Raw genomic sequence first — 18,534 nt, 5'->3', positions numbered from 1 at the left:
AGAGTATCAGTAGCATTTTTAAGAGTAAATTTGAAACTTAACCACTCAGCACAAAAAAAAAAGAAGTATAAATGGATACGTTTTTTCAAGAGCAAAAGAGATATTCGTTTCTCTTGACTAATGCTGTCATGTCTAAGCTTCTTCTGTAGAATTGTGTTGTTAAGCCTGGATCAAGAGACCAGGGTCTGCGGTATTCACTGTAGGACTGTTCTCTTGCTGTAGTCAGGGTACAGTATGTTGGAGTCCAAGCAGGAGATGTCGATGGATGTGGCTTTAGGTCTCCCCAGCCAGCTTGGTCCCCTGTCTTAGCCCATTCAGGCTGCTATGAAAACAACCAAGCAATGTCTCCCAAACAAGCTTGTGAGAAGCTTGTTTCTAAACAACAGAAACTAGCTTCTCACAGTTCTGGAGGCTGGCAAAGTCCTAGGTCAGAGCACTGGCAGATCAGCATCTGGAGCTGTCCCAATACTTCACAGACGGGGATCTTCTCACTATGTCCTCACATGACGCAAGGGCTCAGGGAGCTCTGTAGGGTCTTTTGGATAAGAACACTGAATCTATTAACAAGGGCTCACCCCTCATGACCTCACCACCTCCCAGAGGCCCCAAGTCCTGACATCATCACCTTAAGCTTTACGATTTCAACACGTGAATTGCAGAAAGACACTACATGCAGAATGTGGTACCATGTTAGGGAATTAGAATAGCATAGTGTAGATGGGTATTGAGACCATCAAGGCTGAATTTAAAACATCTGCATGTGTTTCTGTCTTTATTTCAATACATATTTCTGCTACAATTAGCTCTAATGACCCCACCTCTTCTGTTCTTTCACCCTTGGTTTCTTGGTCTACTGTACCCCCGCAAGTAGGGCCATCTCCCTCACGGACCTCACTTCCTCCTTGACTAGATGTTGTCATATTTTAAAGATCTTGAAAAAATAATACTTCGTTTTATATGGAATCAGAAAAAACCTCAAATATCCAAAACATTCCTCAGAAATAAAAATAAAGCAGGAGGAATCACGCTACCAGACCTGAGACTGTACTATAAATCAATAGTGATCAAAACAGCATGGTACTGGCACAAAAACAGAGAGGTAGATGTCTGGAACAGAATAGAGAACCAAGAGATGAATCCAGCTACTTACCGTTATTTGATCTTTGACAAGCCAATTAAAAACATTCAGTGGGGAAAAGAATCCCTATTTAAAGGTCTTAGCAAAATAGCAAAATAACTAAGAAAATGCCACGAAAGCTATGTTAACTAGTGTGATGAAAATGTGTCAAACGGTCTATGAACCAAGTGTATGGTGCCCCATGATCATACTAATGTACACAGCTATGATTTAATAAAAAAAAAAACAACAACAAAAACAAAAATAAAAACAAACAAAAAAGATTCCCTATTTAAAAGATGGTGCTGGGTAAACTGGCTGGCGATCTGTAAAAGACTGAAACTGGACCCACACCTTTCACCATTAACTAAGATAGACTCTCACTGGATAAAAGATTTAAACTTAAGACATGAAACTATAAAAATACTTGAGAAAGTGCAGGGAAAACTCTTGAAGGAATCAGCCTGGGCGAATATTTTATGAGGAGGACTCCCCAGGCAATTGAAGCAGTATCAAAAATACATTACTGGGACCTGATCAAACTAAAAATCTTCTGCACAGCCAAGAACATAGTAAGTAAAGCAAGCATACAGCCCTCAGAATGGGAGAAGATATTTGCAGGTTATACCTCCAATAAAGGTTTAATAACCAGAATCCCCAGAGAACTCGAATATATTAGCAAGAAAAGAACAAGTGATTCCATCTCAGGGTGGGCAAAGGACTTGAAGAGAAACTTCTCTAAAGAAGACAGACGCACGATCTACAGTCACATGAAAAAAAGCTCATCATCCTTAATCATCAGAGAAATGCAAATCAAAACTGCTTTGAGATATCACCTAACCCCAGTAAGAGTAGCCCACATAACAAAATCCCAAAACCAGAGATGTTGGCATGGATGCGGAGAAAAGGGCACACTTCTACACTGCTGGTGGGAATGCACACTAATATGTTCCTTCTGGAAGGATGTTTGGAGAATACTTAGAGATCTAAAAATAGACCTGCCATTCGATTCTATAATTCCTTTACTAGGTATATACCCAGAAGACCAAAAGTCACAATATAACAAAGACATCTGTACCAGAATGTTTATTGCAGCCCAATTCATAATAGCTAAGTCAGGGGAGAAGTCCAAGTGCCCATCGACCCACGAATGGACTAGCAAATTGTGGTACATGTGTACAATGGAATATTATGCAGCCTTAAAGAAAGATGGAAACTTTACTTCTTTCATGTTTACATGGATGGAGCTGGAACATACTCTTCCTAGTAAAGTATCTCAAGAATGGAAGAAAAAGTATCCAATGTACTCAGCCCTACTATGAAGCTAATTTATAGCTTTCATATGAAAGCTATAACCCAACTATAGCACAAGCCTATGGGGAAAGGGCCAAGGGAGGGGAAGGGTGGCAGGGGAGTCAGGGTGGAGGAAGGGTAATGGGTGGGGCCACACCTATGGTGCATCTTAGAATGGGTACAGGCGAAACCTACTAAATGCAGAATACAAATGTCTACATACAATAACTAAGAAAATGCCATGAAGGCTATGTTGAACAGTTTGATGAGAATATTTCAGATTGTATATGAAACCAGCACATTGTTCCCCTTGACTGCACAAATGTACAATTGTTATTTTATTCAACAATAAAAATAAAGAATTAAATATACAACACATCAATGTACTTTGTAAAACATAAGGTAAAAAATTTCATTATTGCTATTCCGTAAACATAATGCTGCTAATATTTCTAAAATACAGTATCTTCACAAAGAAACACTGCTTATAAAAGAATATTTCAACTTTTGAATAAATATTAAATATTAAAGTAGAAAAAATAATAAAATCACATGTTCTATTCAATTCTAGCATATAATAATGTTACTGAGTTTTGTGTATCTTGTATCCAGCAATGTTCTAGAACTTTCCCGCTAATTCTAAGCTTACCTAGAGGTTCCCTTGACTTTTCTGTGCATGTAGCTCTAATAACATTTGCTAATTATTGTAACTTTTCCCTACCAATCCTTACCACACATTTTTTCTTTTTTCTTCTTTTTGTTTGTTTTGTTGGTTAGTTGGTTTTGTAGAGGTTAGAACTTATACAATGTTGAATAGTAGGAATTATAATGAGAATGTTTTTGCTTCTGATTAGTAGAAATGCTAAAGTTTAAGCATTAGTATGATCTTTGCTATGAACTGTGAGCAAATGTCTGGTTAGAAAAAGGCCTTCTACTGATTGTTTCTGTTATGAATGAGTGTTGGATTTCATTGAATGCCTCATCAGCATCCAGAGTCACGTTCACATTTTTTCCTCCTTTACCGTGATAACCTTATAAAGCACGGTGGTAGATTTTCTGACTCTGAACTACTCTTGCACTCCTGGAGTGTGTCCTTACATCACCATGATATATTAATGTTCTTATCCATTGCTTGGACTAAGTCACATTTTTCACACCACTCATCAATTTTCTTGTAGCTTGCATTCACATCACATTGTATCATCAGTGGACGTATCGACTCATGCAGTTTCTTCTTCTGTAGATAAATTTCAGAAGAATATTTCAACTGTCCACCTGCTGCTCTGAGTCACTTGTCTTCCACACTCAAGATTTGGCTCAGGAATCATATCCTGAAAACATTTACTAACTCCACCTGGGAGATCTAAGCCTCCTTTCTTTTACTTTTACAGAAACACACACACACCCCCAAGTATTGAAGCGAGTGTATCATGCCCCATGATCATATCAATGTACACAGCTATGATTTAATAATAAATAAATAAATAAAAATTTAAAAAAAGAACTATTTATCAAATCTCACCCACAACAGAGCTGCTTACACAGTGGTGTGTGTATGTGCCTTGGCACGCATGCATGTGTCTGTATATGTATACAGAGGTATAAGCAATGGGGGGTAATTTAAAGTTATTTATGGGACAAAGCTGGGTATTTTATTTCCTACTGAGATTGCAAATTGGCCTGGAGGAGATGGCTTAGGGTAGGTACAAAGCACTTGCAGGCCTTCCTGATAAAAACTAATTTTTTAATAAATTTTCCTAATTAGAGACATTTGGAGAAAAACACAAAGTAATCAAGTGTATAAAATTCTCTTTTATGGGACCTAAATGTTAATCTGTGGCTTCTCTACATTCTTTGTTACTGTATTTATCTCTTAAAAGATGCTATCAAAAATTGTTCTGTTTAAATCTTTTTATTTTTTTTTTAGACAGAGTCTCACTCTGTTGCCCCAGGCTGGAATGCCATGGCATCAGCCTCGCTCACAGCAACTCGCATTTTTGGCTTCAAGTGATCCTCTTGCCTCAGCCTCCCAAGAAGCTGTGACTACAGAAGCTCCCACCCTAAGATGCCCAGCTAACTTTTCTATTTTTAGTAGAGACAAAGTCTTGCTCTTGCTCAGGCTGGTCTGGAACTCCTGAGCTCAAGTGATTCTCCCACCTCAGCCTCCCAGAGTCTAGGATTACAGGTGTGAACCACTGCACCAGCCCTGCTTAAATAACTTTGAAAAATTCTTCACATGTGTCACTTCTATGGTGATTGCTAATGTGCCCTGGCATGTGACAGCTGTGAAAGATCGTGCAGTAATGCCTTCCATCCAGAAGCCTGATATACTACAGACCTTTTTTGAATGAAATATATTCAATTAAAGTCAATGGATATATAAAATTCATTTAGTGACTGAAAGTCCCATTTAGCCCTGCTGAAATCCACAGAGCTTGCTAACTGGAGGTTTAGATGGAATGTGGAGAAAGGGCAACCACTTTGAAGGCAGGTTGCTCAGTCCCTTCAGAAGCCTGGGAGAACAGCTGGTGCTTCCATAACTCTTTAAATGATACCATCCATTCATTGTGTCTTCATGATTTATTTGTGATAGAGAAGAATTCATATTTTGCTACCTGTGATTAGCAAAGTTTTACCTTTGTGACAAACATGATATGCAAATATAAAGTTTATTTGAAACATCTTTGTGTCAACCTTATTTTTGTAGGTGATTCTTTATATGATTTTCAGGAAGCATCTCTCTTGCCCACATCCTCAAATTTCCTAAGTACGGTATGGTGTCAAGAAATGTGGGTGTTCTAGTATAAAGTGATACGTCATGTGGGCTTTTGCTTCTATTAAAAATATATACGACTCTTTTTCTAACATAGGCAATTTAAGTAAACTTCCTTGTTTTTTCCTGACTTTATACATCTTTTTTATAATCATAAGACTTTTCACCACAGCACACTTACATATTGATTTGATTATTGGCTTATGGTCTGTCTTTTCCATCCAGATGAAAGCTCCATGATATCAGAAACTGCTTCTTTTTCCCTGCTATATCCCAGCCATGTTATAGGACTTTGGCAAATATTTGAGTGATTAAAAGCCTATGAATCTTTCCTTCCAGATTAGTGGTTGATTTGTTGTAAAATTAAAACTCTGCCGAAAGCCCCGTGCCCTGCGAATGCACAGAACAGGGGTGTTCAGAAGGCAAGTGAACGTCTGCAAATGTCTCTCCTCAAATTGCTATATCTGAAATGCAGTTTAAAAGAGGATTATAACATATTCTTCTTAGCAAAGTATCTCAGGAATGGAAGAAAAAGTATCCAATGTACTCAGCTCTACTATGAAGCTAAATTATAGCTTTCACATGAAGGCTATAACCCAACTATAGCACAAGACTATGGGGAAAGGGCCAAGGAAGGGGAAGGGAGGGGAGAGGTTAGGATGGAGGGAGGGTAATAGGTGGGGCCACACCTACGGTGCATCTTAGAATGGGTACAGGCGAAACTAAAGGCAGAATACAAATGTCTTCATACAATAACTAAGAAAATGCCATGAAGGCTATGTTGAACAGTTCGATGAGAATATTTCAGATTATATATGAAACCCGCACATTGTACTCTTTGATTGCACCAATGTACACAGCTATGATTTAACAATAAAAATAAATAAATTTAAAAAAAAGAGGATTATGGGCGGCGCCTGTGGCTCAGTCGGTAGGGCGCCGGCCCCATATACCGAGGGTGGCGGGTTCAAACCCGGCCCTGGCCGAACTGCAACAACAAAAAAATAGCCGGGCGTTGTGGCGGGCGCCTGTAGTCCCAGCAACTCGGGAGGCTGAGGCAAGAGAATCGCTTAAGCCCAGGAGTTGGAGGTTGCTGTGAGCTGTGTGAGGCCACGGCACTCTACCGAGGGCCATAAAGTGAGACTCTGTCTCTACAAAAAAAAAAAAAAAAAGAGGATTATAAAATCTTTAGAATTTCTAAAAATTCCAGAAGCATTACAAATGCCCAAATCATTGCTGTGATTTTATAGTCATTTCTGTCTAAGTTTGAAAATCTTAAAGCTGATTTAAACCCCAGGGCATCAGATGAGTAATCTTTAATGAAGACTCTGAGCACAGGAGTAGCTATATATATATTTTTTTTATTTTTTTTATTTTTTTTTTGGAAAGTATATATATATATACATACACACACACTTTCCAAAGACCGGGCTGAAAAGTTTAGTGACTACTGCTCTCAGAAAATGCTATATTTAAAAAACAAAAACAACAATTTTGATGGTCTACTCTCGCCAGCAGCTGCCTGGAGACACTAGTCCTAACTGTGGTGATTTAGCCCTGGAGGGGGCCAGGCTGAGAAGGTGGGAAATTTGGATTTCTGCTGTTTCAACAGGGGAAGAGAAAGTAAATGCCAGGAGCAGCACTTAATTGCATACAGATTGGCCTTTCATTTTGCCTCAGTCCTTTCAGTTCAATGCCAGGGAAGGGGGAGTATTACCTGCACTGCTCCCAGCGAGGTCTGCTTCCACTTAGCTGCCCAAGTGAGCTTCGCCTCCTTTCCAGAGCTGCCCCCTGCAAATCCACCAGGAGGGAAGGTGGGTTTCAGTGGCTCCAAGCCTACAGGGGTGACAGCCTGAAGGCTGCCCTGCTCCCAGGCCTGCACGGCAGCACTGGGCACCACTGGGCAGATCTCCAGGATGCTTTCTAGTTCTCCCCAGGGAGCAGGGAGAGAAATCCTGGTGGGGTGGCCAGGCCGTCTCTCAGGAACACAACAGTAGATCAGCCAGCAGAATGTTCAGGAGGACTGAGCCACATGAACAGGGATGGTGGGACTCTGGAAGGAATCCTGGAGCTACCACCCCCATCATCTCACTGCTCTTGCCTGGACGGCATCACTGAGACCCGAGCGAGGGCAGGATGCAGGTGGAGGGACAAGAGAAAACCCACCACCACAAGGGGCCGTCTAGGTAGGGAACATGGGTAGGGCCTTCCGGGGAGGAAGCCAAAGCAGGTGTGCTGGAGAGGACACCACAGCCTCAGCAGAGACAAGCGGCAGGATTTCTGGGCCAGGAATAAATCTCAGGCCTCTCCCTGTCCTCTTCCTTCAGAAAAACAAAAGACTTCAAAAACTGTTAAGAGTCATGAATATAAGAAAGTCCAAGTGGCTGAGGCCCCTATAGGAAATGACTTGTCCTAAGCCACCTTCACCTCTGAATCTGTCCCCCTCCTTCCTTTGTGTAGGACGCGCCTGCCCTCCAGCAGAGCCATGCTGTGCTCCCAGGTAGGGAGGAGCCACGGCAGACTGGCCGCCTCCAGCTGGCTTTCCAACTTGCACAGCTTGGCACCTGATGGTGCTGCTCTCTCTGCTTTAACTACTCTGTGAAAAGCGGTCTTACTGAGAAAAGGCTTTTTTCAACTTGAGGGCAAACTTGTTTGGACAGCTTCCTTCCTGCTAGCAGCAGGGGTTTCTGTGCGCTTTTCCCATGCAGTGAATTGACCAAGAGCTCCTCTTTCTCCACGTAACTGCCCAGCACAGCTTGAACGCTGTGAATTAGTATTTTATAGCTTTGCTTTCCAAATGGGTTATTTCTTTGGAAGCTTATTTCAAATGGAAGTTCCTATTTGTGGGTGACATGCAGAAGAGATATTCTGATAGGATTTGAGCATCTAGGGTGCAGTTCTACTCTCCCCACAAACAACCAAATGCTGCTCAGACCCACTTACCTACTAGTGCAAGCTGGGAAAATTAGGACTAACACACTCACCGTAAAGAGCTGGGAGGAGCTCATATTGCAAAATAAATATTCCTCAAATATGAAATATGACTTAACATTCAAGTAACTAAGATACAGTAAAATGCACATATCATATTGAAAGTGGGTTAAACATCATTATGTCATTACTTCTTTTCAATGATAAAATCAAAGATTGCTTATAAAATTAAGTGAAAAATACAGATATGAATAAAGTAAAAAGCCAAAAACCCATTGCCTGATTCAATTCTCCAGATATGTCCACTGTGGTGTTTAGATATATCTTGATGAGTGTTACTTAGACTTTTTTTTATGAATACACAGTTATTTAAGTATGCCTGTAACAAACGTGTTCTCAATCAGGGGACCGCACTTTTAGATCTTATTCCATAACTTGCTTTCTTGCTAATTGGAATACTGGGCTCTTCATTTGATGTCCATATCTTTTAAATCCATCTCATCTTCGAATGTTGGAAGAGCATTCCATCATGTGAAATTATATCAGTTTATTGAACAAGTTAAGGGACATTTAAATTGTTTTGATTTCCCACTATTACATATTTGCTTTTAAACATCTCTCCGTGGCCAAAAAGAGAAAAAGAAATATAAAATTACAGATTTTGTTAAAAAAGGACAACTGAGTCAAAATACAATATTAAGGACTTCACTTGACCCATTGATGATTCCTGAATTGGGTAGCTCCAAACTAGAAATGGTTGGGGAGCATTACCAAGGGAACACAGTGAGGACCCATTCTTGGATGAACTCCAGAGGAAAGCCAGGAAAGTATTCAATTGATTAAGGTTATATAGTTGTCTGATATGGTCCAATTTGTTGGAAAGTCCCTCATCAGATAAGTTGGTAGGCTGCTTCTGACTGGTTCAGTTCAAGTTCTAGTTTTTCTTTAATATAAGCACTTATAAGAGATAAATTTGACCTATATTGCAAATCAAGCAAGATTAAAGTCACTTATGAGGGCTCCCTGGCTTGGTTTGCTCAGGGATTCTCCAAGCCTGGTCTTTTAAAAGGCAATAAATAAATAAATAAATAAATAAGGAAATAAATGGAAGAAAATAATTGCAGCACATACGAAAGAGAAAAGATTTTGAACCGTAATACAGTAATAGCTTTTGTAAGTAAATTAAAAAAAGAAAGAATCCATTTAAAAAGAAAAGATATAAAATACTAATTCATAGATATATGAACACGTGCAATTACCCTGCTCAATCTTATTTTCAAAAAAGCAGAAACAGAACTGCATTAAAATATTTTTTCCTATCAGATTGGGGGAAAAAAATGAAAGACCTGATAATTTTAAGTATTGATACGTATGGAGAAACAGCAATTCATGCACTCTTGGTGGACTTGTTAATTATTCCAGCCTCTCTGGAGGACAGTTTGGCAGACCAACTGACCCAGATTTTTAAAGAAAACACTCTTTAATTCAGTGTGCTATATAGAATTCTAAGATGGTTATGAAGATGTCTGCCCTCTGTGTGCCTCCTTTGTATAATTTTCTCCTTTTAATGTGAGCAAGACCTATGCAAATGATGGGATTTCACTTTCTTCATTAGTTTCATTATATAGCACAGAGGAAAGGCTCTTATAGATTGTAATTAAGCTCGAAAACCACTTGATGTTGATTTAATTGAAAGGAAGGTTATCATAGGTGGGTCTGACCTATTCAGGGGAAAGCTGCACAGAGGAGAGACCGGGCCTCCCAAAAAAGAAACAAAAGGATCCTCCTGCTGACCTTTAGGAAGTAACAGGAAGGAGCCACACATGGCAGGACCCGTGAAGGGGCCATGTGGCAAAGCCCTGTGGGGAGCTCTAGGAATGGAGATCAGCCCCCAGTGGGCAGCCAGAAAGACAACCGGAGCTTTCATTCCACTGCCACCCGGAACTGAATTCTTCTAAGCACGATGTAAGTTGGGAAGAGGACCCCAAATTCTACAAAGGAACAAAGCCTAGAAAACACTGGTTGCAGTGTCATGAGACCCAGAGCAGAGGACCCTGACAATACTCCTGATGCACAGTGACAGTGAGATAATAAATGGCATTGTTTAAAGCCTTTGTGTGTGATAACTTGTTACAGAACACTAGGGTGTTGCCACACCCAACAACTGCACTTGTAGAAATAGATCAGACAAGACTAGGTTGACAGGTGCACAGGTTCACAGTCGCATTTGCAATTATGGATTTTGAGGAATTATTTATAGTCTGATCTTTCAGTGCATTTGGAAGGCTTTTCTGATTCTTTATATCATCAGAGGCCTCATAGTTAATTCTTCCTTTGTTAAGGGAAACTCAATATGACAAGCACAAGACTCTGAAACTAAGATGCATGTGTGTGTGTGTGTGTACATGTGTGTTTTAATGGAATCATTTAACTAAAGAGAACTTTAAGTTAAAAGTAAAGCTTTTTAATGCAACTGAAGTAACTGTAGGATTTGTTGGGCTGAGAGCCCAAAATTTGTTTCATGAGAAAGGAAGAGACCCTGTTCCTTCTACAGAAATTTTAGGGCTTCACTGTTACTTCAAACAGTATTTCTCAGGAGCTCTGAATTCTTGGCTATTTAAAAGGAAACAAAGCCAGGGTTAATGGTTTCCATTGCTGTTGCCTGAAATATTCTATTTTCTGGAAAAGTAAATCCAAGATGGCAGCTACTGATATTGAATGTGATTTTGTGGATATTCTTAAGGCCGAATATTTAAAGTATTGCTCCAGTAATGTGCAGTTTAATCAACTTTCTGATATATGATTTGTGCGAGTGCTTTCTTTCATGCATTAAAACCCTTTATAGCCTTCACCCACTCCTTAATTTTATCCTTCAGTTTGTGATTTAATAATTTGAAAATTTAAAACCAAATTTAATTAAAGTTAATTGCACAATGAATACAGTGTGTGGGTCCTCTCTTGACCTGCCTGTTAAAATTTAGTATCGATTTTTCTTCTTTTTATTATATCTGAAAATGATCTACTAGAGGCTAATAAGCATTTGGTAAATGAATGAATAGAATGAGTGGGTGAATTGGAAACAAATCACTACTAATTCAAAATGCAAATTTTTACACCTTAAATTTGTTTGTTTGTTTTTTTTTTTGGCTGTGGCTGAGTTTGAACCCACCACCCCCAGTATATAGGGCCAGCGCCCTACTCCTTTAAAAAAAAAAAAAAAAAGTACGGAACGCTTCATGAATTTGCGTGTCATCCTTGCGCAGGGGCCATGCTAATCTTCTCTGTATCCTTCCAATTTTAGTATATGTGCTGCCGAAGTGAGCACCGCTCTACTCCTTTGAGCTACAAGCACCGCCCACATTAAATTTGTTTTCAAACCTCTTAAAATGAAACCACCTGCACTCAGTTTACTTGCAAAAATGTGAAGTCAAGTAAAATCTTTTTACTTCTGCTTCACCTCTTCTCAGAACTTTACAGATATTAATAACTCATTCAGTCTTCCCATGAATGAAGCACTCTTATTGTTCCCATTATACAGATGAGAAAACTGGCTTATTGAGTGATTCATCAACTTGGCTAGCCTGCTAGCTGGTAGGGGTGGAATTGGGATTTGAACCATAGCAGTCTGGTTCTAGTTCAAGGACCTGGTTTCATCAGCATCAGCAACTCTACCCAGGTACATTAGAGCTTAGATACCCTAGATATTCATACACTGTGACTTCACAGGAAAGTATCATCACTCATTAAAACTAGTGAAGATTTTAAATTACATTAGCAATTATTATTTTAATGTAGAAAAACTTTCTGTAAATGTTGCAGAGATGAGAAAGGTTGTGGAAGGATGTTCAGGCAGTATGGATGATAGAGAAGTATTCAGTTCATAGGAAGATTTGAATCGACAGATTCAGGAGAGAATCACAAATGTGATTCTAGGCTTAAAGGCAATAATTTTGCAGACATGGTACATAATCTTCCCCGCCTGGACACTAAGAGTTAAGCTCGGATCCTCCCTCACTGAGCAGCTTCCATCTACCCTCCCTTTGGACCACAGCTTCCGTAGAGAAGGGGGTATCTCCAGGAAAATCAGCCCTGGGTCTTCATGAGATCACAGCCTCACAAACTGGGACCATCTCCAGGGCAATGGAGATGGAAAGACCTCTTCACATTCAGATATTTGTCATAATTATCAGTATTATCACTAGGAATTACAACCTTTTCATAGAATTTGTGGCTAGGCATTGTAGCAAGTGTGCTCAAGTTTTATCTTATTCAATTCTCACAGCCTTCCTTCCCCAGCTCATACATCTCAACACTCCCGGGAGATGGTCCCATGACCAATGGGGCTCATATATGCTTATTGCAACTTGAAATCTGAATGTCACTATTTGTTCCAAAGACCTCATCTGCAGAGTGGAAAGAAAAGTGGGACTTTCCACATACCGATCAATGCAGGTACCACCCCTGATCGATGCTTTTGATGGTTGATGTTTCTGAATCCTTTTTTACTTTTTTTATTTTTTTTTTCCTTTTTTTTTTTTTTTATTGTTGGGGATTCATTGAGGGTACAATAAGCCAGGTTACACTGATTGCAATTGTTAGGTAAAGTCCCTCTTGCAATCATGTCTTGCCCCCATAAAGTGTGACACACACCAAGGCCCCGCCCACCTCCCTCCTTCCCTCTTTGTTTCCCCCCCCATAACCATAAATGTCATTAATTGTCCTCATATCAAAATTGAGTACATAGGATTCATGCTTCTCCATTCTTGTGATGCTTTACTAAGAATAATGTCTTCCACGTCCATCCAGGTTAATACGAAGGATGTAAAGTCTCCATTTTTTTTAACGGCTGAATAGTATTCCATGGTATACATATACCACAGCTTGTTAGTCCATTCCTGGGTTGGTGGGCATTTAGGCTGTTTCCACATTTTGGCGATTGTAAATTGAGCTGCAATAAACAGTCTAGTACAAGTGTCCTTATGATAAAAGGATTTCTTTCCTTCTGGGTAGATGCCCAGCAATGGGATTGCAGGGTCAAATGGGAGACAATAACCAAAGCAAAGAGACAACCTACACAATGGGAAAGGATATTTGCATATTTTCAATCAGACAAAAGCTTGATAACTAGGATCTATAGAGAACTCAAATTAATCCACATGAAAAAAGCCAACAATCCCTTATATCAATGGGCAAGAGACATGAATAGAACTTTCTCTAAAGATGACAGACGAATGGCTAACAAACACATGAAAAAGTGTTCATCATCTCTATATATTAGAGAAATGCAAATCAAAACAACCCTGAGATATCATCTAACCCCAGTGAGAATGGCCCACATCACAAAATCTCAAAACTGCAGATGCTGGCATGGATGTGGAGAGAAGGGAACACTTTTACACTGCTGGTGGGACTGCAAACTAGTACAACCTTTCTGGAAGGAAGTATGGAGAAACCTCAAAGCACTCAAGCTAGACCTCCCATTTGATTCTGAATCCTTTTAAAAACATCCTGTAGCAGTAACAGTCAACACGGGCTTGTCCTCTGACCATGTGCCGTGCGTCCAGCTCATTTTCTGCAGCCTGTCACCAGCCTGTAGGAACTCCCAATTCCTTTCCCTCTCCTAAAGCTGCTTTGACTCTTTCCAAAAGAGCTCAGTTAAACACAGTTTCTTTCTCTTTTGGAAAACACAGCTCTGAAATACAGCCTTCCTTGATACAGAACATTGCTTGTGAAGCTATTGTAGGTGTTACCAGCAAGGACACACGTCCCTAGCCACTTCCTGAGGAACCTGCCACCAGGTCCGTGCACAATCACTCCTTCCATTTGGTATCCACTCATCTCTTCAGAGACTCTGAGAATTTTCCTCCACCAAGGACTTTCTGTTTGAAAACAATGCATAAATGGCCTCTTTCCTATTTTAGCCTGTTTGCAAAATGGGGTTCAAGTTGAAAGCAAATACTGTCTTTATCAGAGTCACTCATACCATACGAAACATGTGCTTCGGGTCATAATAGCACCTGACCACAGCAGTGCAGCCGATTAACCTCCAGGGGTCCTCAAACTGCGGCCCACGGGCCACATGAGGCAGTGTGATTGTATTTGTTCCTGTTTTGTTTTTTTACTTCAAAATAAGATATGTGCAGTGTGCATAGGAATTTGTTCATAGTTGTTTTTTAACTATAGTCCGGCCCTCCAACGGTCTGAGGGACAGCGAACTGGCCCCCTGTTTAAAAAGTTTGCAGACACCTGGTAGGCTTTTGCCCACAACAGAAATTTACTCACATTAATGGCATAATGATCACTTTGATCATTTAAAATACGCTCTTCTAGCATAAGGACACTTTGCCCTATCATTGTACCTGTGCGTGAGTTTCAGTCACTGTGAGTCTCCTAGTATCGTCGAGACTAAATCCACATAAATAGAACAAATATTATTTGCCGTGTCTCTCACCTTAGGCGTTCACCTCCTTTATAATTCTAAGAGATAGGGAGTAAATGTAGTTTTGGGGTGTTGAGGAGATCTAAGGATAAATATGAGTCTGTGAATTGTTATATTCATGCAAATAGCAAAATGGAACAAAGAAGACAAACGACAGTGTATGTGTAAGGGGTGTAAGAAAGTAGCGATTCTCTTTTCCTATGTGCAGCTACCCAGAGGTCTCCCTCTAAGACAGGTAACCACTTCACTTTTTACTAGTGCAGGGTGTATAAAATATAATAAAAAGCTATCTAGAATATTGACCACTAAGCAAAAATAACCCATCCTTTCTCCTTTGCATGCCCTGTCAGTTTCATCAAGGTCAGAGCTGGCTAGGTCTGTGAGTGTGCACCGAGCTGACATCATGGTGAAAAGCCCATCAGTCCATGCCAGATTGTAGCTCACTTACTTCTGTCCTGCAGACTTTGGAATATCTCCCTGGTATTGGATTGGTTACAGCAGAAACAGAGAGAATGATCCTGAACATAAAAAATAAAGATTTTCATTTGTGAGCTCAACTATTGGATCTGTCATCTTTCATCAGGAGAAAAATCGGGGAAATCAAATTCTTTGTTTTGCTTTAACCACCCAGAGAAGGAAGAGAGTAGTGTGTGGGAAGTTAATATCTCTGACTCACTCTGGCGGCCCCTCCCGCTGGAGCGTGTCAGTGGTCCAGGGCTGGCAAATTAATCTTCCATCATATTTGGCTCCTTATTACCCTGGTGAGTGAGGAGAAAGGGAATCATTTGATAAAGTTTGGAAAATAACATCTGTTTTTCTTAGTGATTCTGGATGAATTTATCAGGCATCCTGTAATTTACACTTTCTGTTGAAAACTATGATGGCATACCCTGGGTGGACATGAAGCCTCTGGGGATTAGTCAGAAGCTGCGTGCTGACCCTGCCCTTGGCAAGGACCCCATTTACAGTCAAGGGCAGAATCATCTGAAATGTTTCATTGTTTCTTGTCTGAAAAAAAAAAAAAAATGTGTCCCTCTGTGCCTACTTAGAGCATTTCCTTGCTTCATGAACTGAAACGTTTTAGACAATTTCAGTTCTAGTAGTTTATGACTCTGAAGTTATTCTCATGCTTCAAGTTCAGTTTGGCCCCTATGCATATGGAGCTTACTGGATGCCAAGCACTGTATGTGGGGGTGAGGGATATAAAAATAACTAACACATCTTTTCCTGATAAAAATAAATCCAGACATGAGGAGTAAAGACTAAATACAGGTGAACGCTTTTAATAGCTCACACTCTTCGAGAGCTTGCTGTTGTAATAAACATTGGTTTATTTACTCCTCTTCTCTGTGAGGTGTATTCTTCCCATTACGTCCACTTTGCAAATGAGGAAACTGGGACTTGTCTAATATAACCCTTGATGGTAAATGAAGAGGCAGGGTTTAAGACCAGAGGCACTGACTCCAGAGTCCATGTTCAGAACCACTATGGTGCGATACAGCACAATGAAAACGGTGTTTATAAATGCAAGTCCAGATGCCATGGGTCATGAGGATGATTTATCTGGCACAGCCCAGGGCAGGTTTGGGGAGGTGGGATTTGAGATAGAGGCGGCCTTGAGCAGTCTCTGTCCTTTGGAAGAGGTGGCATCCTGAAGGGAAATTTATAGAATGACAAAGTGGTTGCTAGTTGAAGGGTGAGCCTATCAAGGGGAGGACATGGTTGAGCAAAGACCTCAAATTGAGAAGAGCAAGGCCATTGGGGAGGGGTATCAAGGAATAAGAGAGGAGCCCCTATTCCTGGGACTGGAGTAATGAGACTTAATCTGGGGTGAGGATCCAGGAGATAGAGATGGTCAGGGTGAAGTGGCCAGGAGCATGTCACACGAGCCCTGAGCATCAGGTAGGTGAGTGCTCTGGCCTTGAGGGGAAAAGCCATTCACAGAGCTAAATTCTTAAGAACAAGGCAGGAAGGAGCCAGGGCTTGAAGTCAGGTTATGTGTGAGGCTGACATCTTCCCTGTAGTGATGATTTTAGAAAAATCAATGTCACAGCTCAGCAGAGCTTGAATTTGTTAGGTACACAACTATAAATTCCACATTTATAATATTTGCTATCTTTTTGAATGACCTGTGGATGTTTGATCTTTGCAAGTCTCTTAATGAATAGTGGCAGAGATGTAACAGGTTGTTTCATCTGAACAAAGGTTCTCTCTGCCAAGCCATTGGACCAAAATATTCAGTAGAATAAAGCGGACCACTTGGGAGTTTCCTGACTCCGATTTCATCTCTCTGCCTTTAGAGAGAAATGGTTCTGGCACCAGAATACTCAGCAGAAGTAGGAGAGAGAGAGGCAAAGGAGCTGTGAAATCCATACTATAAGTAGCCATCTGTTAATAATTTATCTGACACTTATTTATAGAGGGCTGGGTTCATGTGGACATGGCATGTTTCCCCCATAAATTACGTGTGTATATAATATTAAGAGTTGACCTAATGAATAGGTAAGCCTAAAGGTGAAAAAAATCAAATTTCCAAAACATTTTTGAACAAACACCCTGCTACCCATCATGTTAATTATCCAGTGTCGGCAGGGTTCAGAGCCTGCCGAGGTAATCTCAGGCCTGGGTGCCCTGTGAATATGAATGTTAATTATACCAGTGTGTTTTGGTGGAAAGAAGGGAAAAAGTTTGAAGTGGGAGATGTGGATTTCAGAATCAGTTCAAGTTCAAAACAACTACTTTTCTATAAAAAGAAGAAATAAAACTGGATGATTTTTAAATCCTTCTTGAATTTGCATATGCTAAGAATATAATATGTCATAATTTCTCACCTGCTTTCCAACTGTTACAGATGTGTGCTTTCAGCTTGGAGTAGATAATTGTGGCTGAAACCAGCAACAAACAGCCCCCACCACTTACAACAATTTCCCATCACATCAACTTACCCACATTTTTTGAGTCGAGTCCCATGTGGAATAGGCATTTGGGGTTTATTCCTTCCTCATTTATTAAACAACTTGATCATAACAGACTCTGTCAAACCTAAAAACAGCTATTCCCTGAATAATACTCATCAACGTCTTAACTAATGTTTTATGGCATTGTTTACAGTGGGACAAGGGTGCCAGTCCACTGTTGTAACGATAAGACCAGGATATTTCCTACTGTTGGAAGCAAGTCAAAATCCATTGTTCTCACTTCCTTTGCAGAGTTTGGCTGACCTCATCCAAATTAGGAAAATACTTAGCTCAAAAGTTTGCCCTGGTAATTTTGATGGGAAAGAAAAACAGTGATTATCAAAATCCTTGGTTTATTTTTCATCATTGCTTAATTTTTATATATTTTAGACATAAATAAATACAGTTCACAAAGTTCATTGTTCATTTTTGTTTCAGAAGGCAAAGTTAAAAGTTTTTAAAAGAAAGCTATGTTGATCAGTAGGATGTAAGCACTCAAATTTGTACAAATAATCAACACCTCGAATCCCATAATGGCATAAACGTATTTATGATCTATGTACAAATGACTTAATAAAAAAATTAATTAAAAAAGTGTAAAATGTAAAAGAGCTTCACAAAGAATCAGCCTGTGAGTTTACATTTTAAAGATAGGCCCTGGAAGTGCTGAGAGAGAAACTTACCCCTCCCAGTATTTCCTCTACATGTGTATAGATTTATGGTGAGATAACTTTCTCACTTCACTACGTAGTGTTTTACCAGATTATAGATGGCTTGAGACACAAAAGACATTTATATGGAGCACATTGCAAGTACAAGTTGGATCTATCAGGTGTAGAACACAAATGTCTTCATGCTGTAATTGGGTAAATGAGGTGAAAGCTATGTTGATTAGTAGGATGTAAGCACTCCAATTCGAATAAATAATCAACACACCGAATCCCATAATGGCATAAATGTATTATGATCTATGTACAAATGACTTAATAAAAATAGACATTTATACTTTGTTGTTCTGATGAGC

The 18,534-nt window shown here is 39.9% G+C and overlaps 1 protein-coding gene and 1 non-coding gene across 3 annotated transcripts in view; one reads left to right on the top strand and one right to left on the bottom strand.

Annotated features, from left to right (window-relative positions):
- FBXL7 (F-box and leucine rich repeat protein 7) overlaps window positions 1-18,534 on the top strand; it is a 456,585-nt gene that overhangs the window by 363,370 nt on the left and 74,681 nt on the right. The gene's annotated exons all lie outside the window — the stretch shown is intronic.
- On the bottom strand, window positions 11,333-11,439 carry LOC128592118 (U6 spliceosomal RNA). Its single transcript, XR_008381770.1, has one exon. It is a non-coding gene; the product is annotated as a U6 spliceosomal RNA (small nuclear RNA).

The sequence above is a fragment of the Nycticebus coucang genome, chromosome 1 (genome assembly GCF_027406575.1).
Source record: "Nycticebus coucang isolate mNycCou1 chromosome 1, mNycCou1.pri, whole genome shotgun sequence".
In the NCBI taxonomy this organism is placed as follows: domain Eukaryota; kingdom Metazoa; phylum Chordata; class Mammalia; order Primates; family Lorisidae; genus Nycticebus; species Nycticebus coucang.
This window is presented reverse-complemented; position numbering and strand designations above follow the sequence as displayed.